This window comes from Rhopalosiphum padi, chromosome 3, assembly GCF_020882245.1.
Source record: "Rhopalosiphum padi isolate XX-2018 chromosome 3, ASM2088224v1, whole genome shotgun sequence".
Lineage (NCBI taxonomy): Eukaryota > Metazoa > Arthropoda > Insecta > Hemiptera > Aphididae > Rhopalosiphum > Rhopalosiphum padi.
The window spans coordinates 69,998,129-70,010,586 of record NC_083599.1 but is presented as its reverse complement, the minus strand read 5'-3'; positions in this window follow the sequence as shown (position 1 = coordinate 70,010,586).

Below are 12,458 nucleotides of genomic sequence, written 5' to 3'. Positions count from 1 at the left end.
GCTTTATTCGCAACCATCTTGTATAATGTCTAAAACCTAATTATTGAACAGACTCATCTGTAATTTGTTGTTATTATAATTGAATCAGAATTTTGTATTTAAAATCAGAATAATATTATATAGCTGGCAGCAGTTGTTGAAAATAATTGTACTTTTGAATTCCATCAGTTACTTTTAACATTAAAGGAACCAAAAAGTTATACTTGTACTATATTTTTACGTCTTATCAAAAATATTTCTCCTTATCACATATTATTATTTTGTATTATTCAAAAGTGTTGGTAATTTTAGAGTATTTTTTTTATTTATGCTTCACCCCCTTCAATTGAATAATTTCTGAAATTTTGTGATGCTTAGAATGTAATTTACCTATTATTTCAGGTCTGCTGGTTGCCAACTCTGAATTATTAAGTGTTGTCTTCGCAACAATTGTCATGTACATAATTTCATTCTCCACGATTAGTAGCTAATAATGACAATTTAACCTCCAACCATTACACTATATTAACTGAAGATGTTTTTCTAGATAGCAGTTACACAGATCGTTGAATCATTCAATGTATGCCAACCGAGCTACTTGCATTTACAACACTTGGGAAGCTACTAATATTCTACGTCGACGATGAACGACGACAACATACTAACCATCATTCATGATTTAATCCAATGTTAGATGTAATGACTGTTGACTGTAAGTTCATGGTACCGTTATAAATTTAAATTTTTAAATCTAAATGATTGTTCAAACAACACCATTGTCATGTAATTTTCTGTCTTGGCAATGGATCTTAGATATTAAAATGTTTTAAATTTACTATTAATTTCATTACATGGCTACCATTGAAGCTTACACCAGCGTCGTTGCTGTATTTAAATTGAGCTTTATTCGCAACCATCTTTGTATAATGTCTAAAACCTAATTATTGAACAGACTCATCTGTAATTTGTTGTTATTATGATTGAATCAGAATTTTGTATGTAAAATGAGAATAATATTATATAGCTGGTAGCAGTTGTTGAAAATAATTGTACTTTTGAATTCCATCAGTTACTTTTAACATTAAAGGAACCAAAAAGTTATACTTGTACTATATTTTTACGTCTTATCAAAAATATTTCTCCTTATCACATATTATTAATTTGTATTATTCAAAAGTGTTGGTAATTTTAGAGTATTTTTTTTATTTATGCTTCACCCCCTTCAATTGAATAATTTCTGAAATTTTGTGATGCTTAGAATGTAATTTACCTATTATTTCAGGTCTGCTGGTTGCCAACTCTGAATTATTAAGTGTTGTCTTCGCAACAATTGTCATGTACATAATTTCATTCTCCACGATTAGTAGCTAATAATGACAATTTAACCTCCAACCATTACACTATATTAACTGAAGATGTTTTTCTAGATAGCAGTTACACAGATCGTTGAATCATTCATTGTATGCCAACCGAGCTACTTGCATTTACAACACTTGGGAAGCTACTAATATTCTACGTCGACGATGAACGACGACAACATACTAACCATCATTCATGATTTAATCCAATGTTAGATGTAATGACTGTTGACTGTAAGTTCATGGTACCGTTATAAATTTAAATTTTTAAATCTAAATGATTGTTCAAACAACACCATTGTCATGTAATTTTCTGTCTTGGCAATGGATCTTAGATATTAAAATGTTTTAAATTTACTATTAATTTCATTACATGGCTACCATTGAAGCTTACACCAGCGTCGTTGCTGTATTTAAATTGAGCTTTATTCGCAACCATCTTTGTATAATGTCTAAAACCTAATTATTGAACAGACTCATCTGTAATTTGTTGTTATTATGATTGAATCAGAATTTTGTATGTAAAATGAGAATAATATTATATAGCTGGTAGCAGTTGTTGAAAATAATTGTACTTTTGAATTCCATCAGTTACTTTTAACATTAAAGGAACCAAAAAGTTATACTTGTACTATATTTTTACGTCTTATCAAAAATATTTCTCCTTATCACATATTATTATTTTGTATTATTCAAAAGTGTTGGTAATTTTAGAGTATTTTTTTTATTTATGCTTCACCCCCTTCAATTGAATAATTTCTGAAATTTTGTGATGCTTAGAATGTAATTTACCTATTATTTCAGGTCTGCTGGTTGCCAACTCTGAATTATTAAGTGTTGTCTTCGCAACAATTGTCATGTACATAATTTCATTCTCCACGATTAGTAGCTAATAATGACAATATAACCTCCAACCATTACACTATATTAACTGAAGATGTTTTTCTAGATAGCAGTTACACAGATCGTTGAATCATTCATTGTATGCCAACCGAGCTACTTGCATTTACAACACTTGGGAAGCTACTAATATTCTACGTCGACGATGAACGACGACAACATACTAACCATCATTCATGATTTAATCCAATGTTAGATGTAATGACTGTTGACTGTAAGTTCATGGTACCGTTATAAATTTAAATTTTTAAATCTAAATGATTGTTCAAACAACACCATTGTCATGTAATTTTCTGTCTTGGCAATGGATCTTAGATATTAAAATGTTTTAAATTTACTATTAATTTCATTACATGGCTACCATTGAAGCTTACACCAGCGTCGTTGCTGTATTTAAATTGAGCTTTATTCGCAACCATCTTTGTATAATGTCTAAAACCTAATTATTGAACAGACTCATCTGTAATTTGTTGTTATTATGATTGAATCAGAATTTTGTATGTAAAATGAGAATAATATTATATAGCTGGTAGCAGTTGTTGAAAATAATTGTACTTTTGAATTCCATCAGTTACTTTTAACATTAAAGGAACCAAAAAGTTATACTTGTACTATATTTTTACGTCTTATCAAAAATATTTCTCCTTATCACATATTATTAATTTGTATTATTCAAAAGTGTTGGTAATTTTAGAGTATTTTTTTTATTTATGCTTCACCCCCTTCAATTGAATAATTTCTGAAATTTTGTGATGCTTAGAATGTAATTTACCTATTATTTCAGGTCTGCTGGTTGCCAACTCTGAATTATTAAGTGTTGTCTTCGCAACAATTGTCATGTACATAATTTCATTCTCCACGATTAGTAGCTAATAATGACAATTTAACCTCCAACCATTACACTATATTAACTGAAGATGTTTTTCTAGATAGCAGTTACACAGATCGTTGAATCATTCATTGTATGCCAACCGAGCTACTTGCATTTACAACACTTGGGAAGCTACTAATATTCTACGTCGACGATGAACGACGACAACATACTAACCATCATTCATGATTTAATCCAATGTTAGATGTAATGACTGTTGACTGTAAGTTCATGGTACCGTTATAAATTTAAATTTTTAAATCTAAATGATTGTTCAAACAACACCATTGTCATGTAATTTTCTGTCTTGGCAATGGATCTTAGATATTAAAATGTTTTAAATTTACTATTAATTTCATTACATGGCTACCATTGAAGCTTACACCAGCGTCGTTGCTGTATTTAAATTGAGCTTTATTCGCAACCATCTTTGTATAATGTCTAAAACCTAATTATTGAACAGACTCATCTGTAATTTGTTGTTATTATGATTGAATCAGAATTTTGTATGTAAAATGAGAATAATATTATATAGCTGGTAGCAGTTGTTGAAAATAATTGTACTTTTGAATTCCATCAGTTACTTTTAACATTAAAGGAACCAAAAAGTTATACTTGTACTATATTTTTACGTCTTATCAAAAATATTTCTCCTTATCACATATTATTATTTTGTATTATTCAAAAGTGTTGGTAATTTTAGAGTATTTTTTTTATTTATGCTTCACCCCCTTCAATTGAATAATTTCTGAAATTTTGTGATGCTTAGAATGTAATTTACCTATTATTTCAGGTCTGCTGGTTGCCAACTCTGAATTATTAAGTGTTGTCTTCGCAACAATTGTCATGTACATAATTTCATTCTCCACGATTAGTAGCTAATAATGACAATATAACCTCCAACCATTACACTATATTAACTGAAGATGTTTTTCTAGATAGCAGTTACACAGATCGTTGAATCATTCATTGTATGCCAACCGAGCTACTTGCATTTACAACACTTGGGAAGCTACTAATATTCTACGTCGACGATGAACGACGACAACATACTAACCATCATTCATGATTTAATCCAATGTTAGATGTAATGACTGTTGACTGTAAGTTCATGGTACCGTTATAAATTTAAATTTTTAAATCTAAATGATTGTTCAAACAACACCATTGTCATGTAATTTTCTGTCTTGGCAATGGATCTTAGATATTAAAATGTTTTAAATTTACTATTAATTTCATTACATGGCTACCATTGAAGCTTACACCAGCGTCGTTGCTGTATTTAAATTGAGCTTTATTCGCAACCATCTTTGTATAATGTCTAAAACCTAATTATTGAACAGACTCATCTGTAATTTGTTGTTATTATGATTGAATCAGAATTTTGTATGTAAAATGAGAATAATATTATATAGCTGGTAGCAGTTGTTGAAAATAATTGTACTTTTGAATTCCATCAGTTACTTTTAACATTAAAGGAACCAAAAAGTTATACTTGTACTATATTTTTACGTCTTATCAAAAATATTTCTCCTTATCACATATTATTATTTTGTATTATTCAAAAGTGTTGGTAATTTTAGAGTATTTTTTTTATTTATGCTTCACCCCCTTCAATTGAATAATTTCTGAAATTTTGTGATGCTTAGAATGTAATTTACCTATTATTTCAGGTCTGCTGGTTGCCAACTCTGAATTATTAAGTGTTGTCTTCGCAACAATTGTCATGTACATAATTTCATTCTCCACGATTAGTAGCTAATAATGACAATATAACCTCCAACCATTACACTATATTAACTGAAGATGTTTTTCTAGATAGCAGTTACACAGATCGTTGAATCATTCATTGTATGCCAACCGAGCTACTTGCATTTACAACACTTGGGAAGCTACTAATATTCTACGTCGACGATGAACGACGACAACATACTAACCATCATTCATGATTTAATCCAATGTTAGATGTAATGACTGTTGACTGTAAGTTCATGGTACCGTTATAAATTTAAATTTTTAAATCTAAATGATTGTTCAAACAACACCATTGTCATGTAATTTTCTGTCTTGGCAATGGATCTTAGATATTAAAATGTTTTAAATTTACTATTAATTTCATTACATGGCTACCATTGAAGCTTACACCAGCGTCGTTGCTGTATTTAAATTGAGCTTTATTCGCAACCATCTTTGTATAATGTCTAAAACCTAATTATTGAACAGACTCATCTGTAATTTGTTGTTATTATGATTGAATCAGAATTTTGTATGTAAAATGAGAATAATATTATATAGCTGGTAGCAGTTGTTGAAAATAATTGTACTTTTGAATTCCATCAGTTACTTTTAACATTAAAGGAACCAAAAAGTTATACTTGTACTATATTTTTACGTCTTATCAAAAATATTTCTCCTTATCACATATTATTAATTTGTATTATTCAAAAGTGTTGGTAATTTTAGAGTATTTTTTTTATTTATGCTTCACCCCCTTCAATTGAATAATTTCTGAAATTTTGTGATGCTTAGAATGTAATTTACCTATTATTTCAGGTCTGCTGGTTGCCAACTCTGAATTATTAAGTGTTGTCTTCGCAACAATTGTCATGTACATAATTTCATTCTCCACGATTAGTAGCTAATAATGACAATTTAACCTCCAACCATTACACTATATTAACTGAAGATGTTTTTCTAGATAGCAGTTACACAGATCGTTGAATCATTCATTGTATGCCAACCGAGCTACTTGCATTTACAACACTTGGGAAGCTACTAATATTCTACGTCGACGATGAACGACGACAACATACTAACCATCATTCATGATTTAATCCAATGTTAGATGTAATGACTGTTGACTGTAAGTTCATGGTACCGTTATAAATTTAAATTTTTAAATCTAAATGATTGTTCAAACAACACCATTGTCATGTAATTTTCTGTCTTGGCAATGGATCTTAGATATTAAAATGTTTTAAATTTACTATTAATTTCATTACATGGCTACCATTGAAGCTTACACCAGCGTCGTTGCTGTATTTAAATTGAGCTTTATTCGCAACCATCTTTGTATAATGTCTAAAACCTAATTATTGAACAGACTCATCTGTAATTTGTTGTTATTATGATTGAATCAGAATTTTGTATGTAAAATGAGAATAATATTATATAGCTGGTAGCAGTTGTTGAAAATAATTGTACTTTTGAATTCCATCAGTTACTTTTAACATTAAAGGAACCAAAAAGTTATACTTGTACTATATTTTTACGTCTTATCAAAAATATTTCTCCTTATCACATATTATTATTTTGTATTATTCAAAAGTGTTGGTAATTTTAGAGTATTTTTTTTATTTATGCTTCACCCCCTTCAATTGAATAATTTCTGAAATTTTGTGATGCTTAGAATGTAATTTACCTATTATTTCAGGTCTGCTGGTTGCCAACTCTGAATTATTAAGTGTTGTCTTCGCAACAATTGTCATGTACATAATTTCATTCTCCACGATTAGTAGCTAATAATGACAATATAACCTCCAACCATTACACTATATTAACTGAAGATGTTTTTCTAGATAGCAGTTACACAGATCGTTGAATCATTCATTGTATGCCAACCGAGCTACTTGCATTTACAACACTTGGGAAGCTACTAATATTCTACGTCGACGATGAACGACGACAACATACTAACCATCATTCATGATTTAATCCAATGTTAGATGTAATGACTGTTGACTGTAAGTTCATGGTACCGTTATAAATTTAAATTTTTAAATCTAAATGATTGTTCAAACAACACCATTGTCATGTAATTTTCTGTCTTGGCAATGGATCTTAGATATTAAAATGTTTTAAATTTACTATTAATTTCATTACATGGCTACCATTGAAGCTTACACCAGCGTCGTTGCTGTATTTAAATTGAGCTTTATTCGCAACCATCTTTGTATAATGTCTAAAACCTAATTATTGAACAGACTCATCTGTAATTTGTTGTTATTATGATTGAATCAGAATTTTGTATGTAAAATGAGAATAATATTATATAGCTGGTAGCAGTTGTTGAAAATAATTGTACTTTTGAATTCCATCAGTTACTTTTAACATTAAAGGAACCAAAAAGTTATACTTGTACTATATTTTTACGTCTTATCAAAAATATTTCTCCTTATCACATATTATTAATTTGTATTATTCAAAAGTGTTGGTAATTTTAGAGTATTTTTTTTATTTATGCTTCACCCCCTTCAATTGAATAATTTCTGAAATTTTGTGATGCTTAGAATGTAATTTACCTATTATTTCAGGTCTGCTGGTTGCCAACTCTGAATTATTAAGTGTTGTCTTCGCAACAATTGTCATGTACATAATTTCATTCTCCACGATTAGTAGCTAATAATGACAATTTAACCTCCAACCATTACACTATATTAACTGAAGATGTTTTTCTAGATAGCAGTTACACAGATCGTTGAATCATTCATTGTATGCCAAGCGAGCTACTTGCATTTACAACACTTGGGAAGCTACTAATATTCTACGTCGACGATGAACGACGACAACATACTAACCATCATTCATGATTTAATCCAATGTTAGATGTAATGACTGTTGACTGTAAGTTCATGGTACCGTTATAAATTTAAATTTTTAAATCTAAATGATTGTTCAAACAACACCATTGTCATGTAATTTTCTGTCTTGGCAATGGATCTTAGATATTAAAATGTTTTAAATTTACTATTAATTTCATTACATGGCTACCATTGAAGCTTACACCAGCGTCGTTGCTGTATTTAAATTGAGCTTTATTCGCAACCATCTTTGTATAATGTCTAAAACCTAATTATTGAACAGACTCATCTGTAATTTGTTGTTATTATGATTGAATCAGAATTTTGTATGTAAAATGAGAATAATATTATATAGCTGGTAGCAGTTGTTGAAAATAATTGTACTTTTGAATTCCATCAGTTACTTTTAACATTAAAGGAACCAAAAAGTTATACTTGTACTATATTTTTACGTCTTATCAAAAATATTTCTCCTTATCACATATTATTATTTTGTATTATTCAAAAGTGTTGGTAATTTTAGAGTATTTTTTTTATTTATGCTTCACCCCCTTCAATTGAATAATTTCTGAAATTTTGTGATGCTTAGAATGTAATTTACCTATTATTTCAGGTCTGCTGGTTGCCAACTCTGAATTATTAAGTGTTGTCTTCGCAACAATTGTCATGTACATAATTTCATTCTCCACGATTAGTAGCTAATAATGACAATATAACCTCCAACCATTACACTATATTAACTGAAGATGTTTTTCTAGATAGCAGTTACACAGATCGTTGAATCATTCATTGTATGCCAACCGAGCTACTTGCATTTACAACACTTGGGAAGCTACTAATATTCTACGTCGACGATGAACGACGACAACATACTAACCATCATTCATGATTTAATCCAATGTTAGATGTAATGACTGTTGACTGTAAGTTCATGGTACCGTTATAAATTTAAATTTTTAAATCTAAATGATTGTTCAAACAACACCATTGTCATGTAATTTTCTGTCTTGGCAATGGATCTTAGATATTAAAATGTTTTAAATTTACTATTAATTTCATTACATGGCTACCATTGAAGCTTACACCAGCGTCGTTGCTGTATTTAAATTGAGCTTTATTCGCAACCATCTTTGTATAATGTCTAAAACCTAATTATTGAACAGACTCATCTGTAATTTGTTGTTATTATGATTGAATCAGAATTTTGTATGTAAAATGAGAATAATATTATATAGCTGGTAGCAGTTGTTGAAAATAATTGTACTTTTGAATTCCATCAGTTACTTTTAACATTAAAGGAACCAAAAAGTTATACTTGTACTATATTTTTACGTCTTATCAAAAATATTTCTCCTTATCACATATTATTAATTTGTATTATTCAAAAGTGTTGGTAATTTTAGAGTATTTTTTTTATTTATGCTTCACCCCCTTCAATTGAATAATTTCTGAAATTTTGTGATGCTTAGAATGTAATTTACCTATTATTTCAGGTCTGCTGGTTGCCAACTCTGAATTATTAAGTGTTGTCTTCGCAACAATTGTCATGTACATAATTTCATTCTCCACGATTAGTAGCTAATAATGACAATTTAACCTCCAACCATTACACTATATTAACTGAAGATGTTTTTCTAGATAGCAGTTACACAGATCGTTGAATCATTCATTGTATGCCAACCGAGCTACTTGCATTTACAACACTTGGGAAGCTACTAATATTCTACGTCGACGATGAACGACGACAACATACTAACCATCATTCATGATTTAATCCAATGTTAGATGTAATGACTGTTGACTGTAAGTTCATGGTACCGTTATAAATTTAAATTTATAAATCTAAATGATTGTTCAAACAACACCATTGTCATGTAATTTTCTGTCTTGGCAATGGATCTTAGATATTAAAATGTTTTAAATTTACTATTAATTTCATTACATGGCTACCATTGAAGCTTACACCAGCGTCGTTGCTGTATTTAAATTGAGCGTTATTCGCAACCATCTTTGTATAATGTCTAAAACCTAATTATTGAACAGACTCATCTGTAATTTGTTGTTATTATGATTGAATCAGAATTTTGTATGTAAAATGAGAATAATATTATATAGCTGGTAGCAGTTGTTGAAAATAATTGTACTTTTGAATTCCATCAGTTACTTTTAACATTAAAGGAACCAAAAAGTTATACTTGTACTATATTTTTACGTCTTATCAAAAATATTTCTCCTTATCACATATTATTATTTTGTATTATTCAAAAGTGTTGGTAATTTTAGAGTATTTTTTTTATTTATGCTTCACCCCCTTCAATTGAATAATTTCTGAAATTTTGTGATGCTTAGAATGTAATTTACCTATTATTTCAGGTCTGCTGGTTGCCAACTCTGAATTATTAAGTGTTGTCTTCGCAACAATTGTCATGTACATAATTTCATTCTCCACGATTAGTAGCTAATAATGACAATATAACCTCCAACCATTACACTATATTAACTGAAGATGTTTTTCTAGATAGCAGTTACACAGATCGTTGAATCATTCATTGTATGCCAACCGAGCTACTTGCATTTACAACACTTGGGAAGCTACTAATATTCTACGTCGACGATGAACGACGACAACATACTAACCATCATTCATGATTTAATCCAATGTTAGATGTAATGACTGTTGACTGTAAGTTCATGGTACCGTTATAAATTTAAATTTTTAAATCTAAATGATTGTTCAAACAACACCATTGTCATGTAATTTTCTGTCTTGGCAATGGATCTTAGATATTAAAATGTTTTAAATTTACTATTAATTTCATTACATGGCTACCATTGAAGCTTACACCAGCGTCGTTGCTGTATTTAAATTGAGCTTTATTCGCAACCATCTTGTATAATGTCTAAAACCTAATTATTGAACAGACTCATCTGTAATTTGTTGTTATTATAATTGAATCAGAATTTTGTATGTAAAATGAGAATAATATTATATAGCTGGTAGCAGTTGTTGAAAATAATTGTACTTTTGAATTCCATCAGTTACTTTTAACATTAAAGGAACCAAAAAGTTATACTTGTACTATATTTTTACGTCTTATCAAAAATATTTCTCCTTATCACATATTATTAATTTGTATTATTCAAAAGTGTTGGTAATTTTAGAGTATTTTTTTTATTTATGCTTCACCCCCTTCAATTGAATAATTTCTGAAATTTTGTGATGCTTAGAATGTAATTTACCTATTATTTCAGGTCTGCTGGTTGCCAACTCTGAATTATTAAGTGTTGTCTTCGCAACAATTGTCATGTACATAATTTCATTCTCCACGATTAGTAGCTAATAATGACAATTTAACCTCCAACCATTACACTATATTAACTGAAGATGTTTTTCTAGATAGCAGTTACACAGATCGTTGAATCATTCATTGTATGCCAAGCGAGCTACTTGCATTTACAACACTTGGGAAGCTACTAATATTCTACGTCGACGATGAACGACGACAACATACTAACCATCATTCATGATTTAATCCAATGTTAGATGTAATGACTGTTGACTGTAAGTTCATGGTACCGTTATAAATTTAAATTTTTAAATCTAAATGATTGTTCAAACAACACCATTGTCATGTAATTTTCTGTCTTGGCAATGGATCTTAGATATTAAAATGTTTTAAATTTACTATTAATTTCATTACATGGCTACCATTGAAGCTTACACCAGCGTCGTTGCTGTATTTAAATTGAGCTTTATTCGCAACCATCTTTGTATAATGTCTAAAACCTAATTATTGAACAGACTCATCTGTAATTTGTTGTTATTATGATTGAATCAGAATTTTGTATGTAAAATGAGAATAATATTATATAGCTGGTAGCAGTTGTTGAAAATAATTGTACTTTTGAATTCCATCAGTTACTTTTAACATTAAAGGAACCAAAAAGTTATACTTGTACTATATTTTTACGTCTTATCAAAAATATTTCTCCTTATCACATATTATTATTTTGTATTATTCAAAAGTGTTGGTAATTTTAGAGTATTTTTTTTATTTATGCTTCACCCCCTTCAATTGAATAATTTCTGAAATTTTGTGATGCTTAGAATGTAATTTACCTATTATTTCAGGTCTGCTGGTTGCCAACTCTGAATTATTAAGTGTTGTCTTCGCAACAATTGTCATGTACATAATTTCATTCTCCACGATTAGTAGCTAATAATGACAATATAACCTCCAACCATTACACTATATTAACTGAAGATGTTTTTCTAGATAGCAGTTACACAGATCGTTGAATCATTCATTGTATGCCAACCGAGCTACTTGCATTTACAACACTTGGGAAGCTACTAATATTCTACGTCGACGATGAACGACGACAACATACTAACCATCATTCATGATTTAATCCAATGTTAGATGTAATGACTGTTGACTGTAAGTTCATGGTACCGTTATAAATTTAAATTTTTAAATCTAAATGATTGTTCAAACAACACCATTGTCATGTAATTTTCTGTCTTGGCAATGGATCTTAGATATTAAAATGTTTTAAATTTACTATTAATTTCATTACATGGCTACCATTGAAGCTTACACCAGCGTCGTTGCTGTATTTAAATTGAGCTTTATTCGCAACCATCTTTGTATAATGTCTAAAACCTAATTATTGAACAGACTCATCTGTAATTTGTTGTTATTATGATTGAATCAGAATTTTGTATGTAAAATGAGAATAATATTATATAGCTGGTAGCAGTTGTTG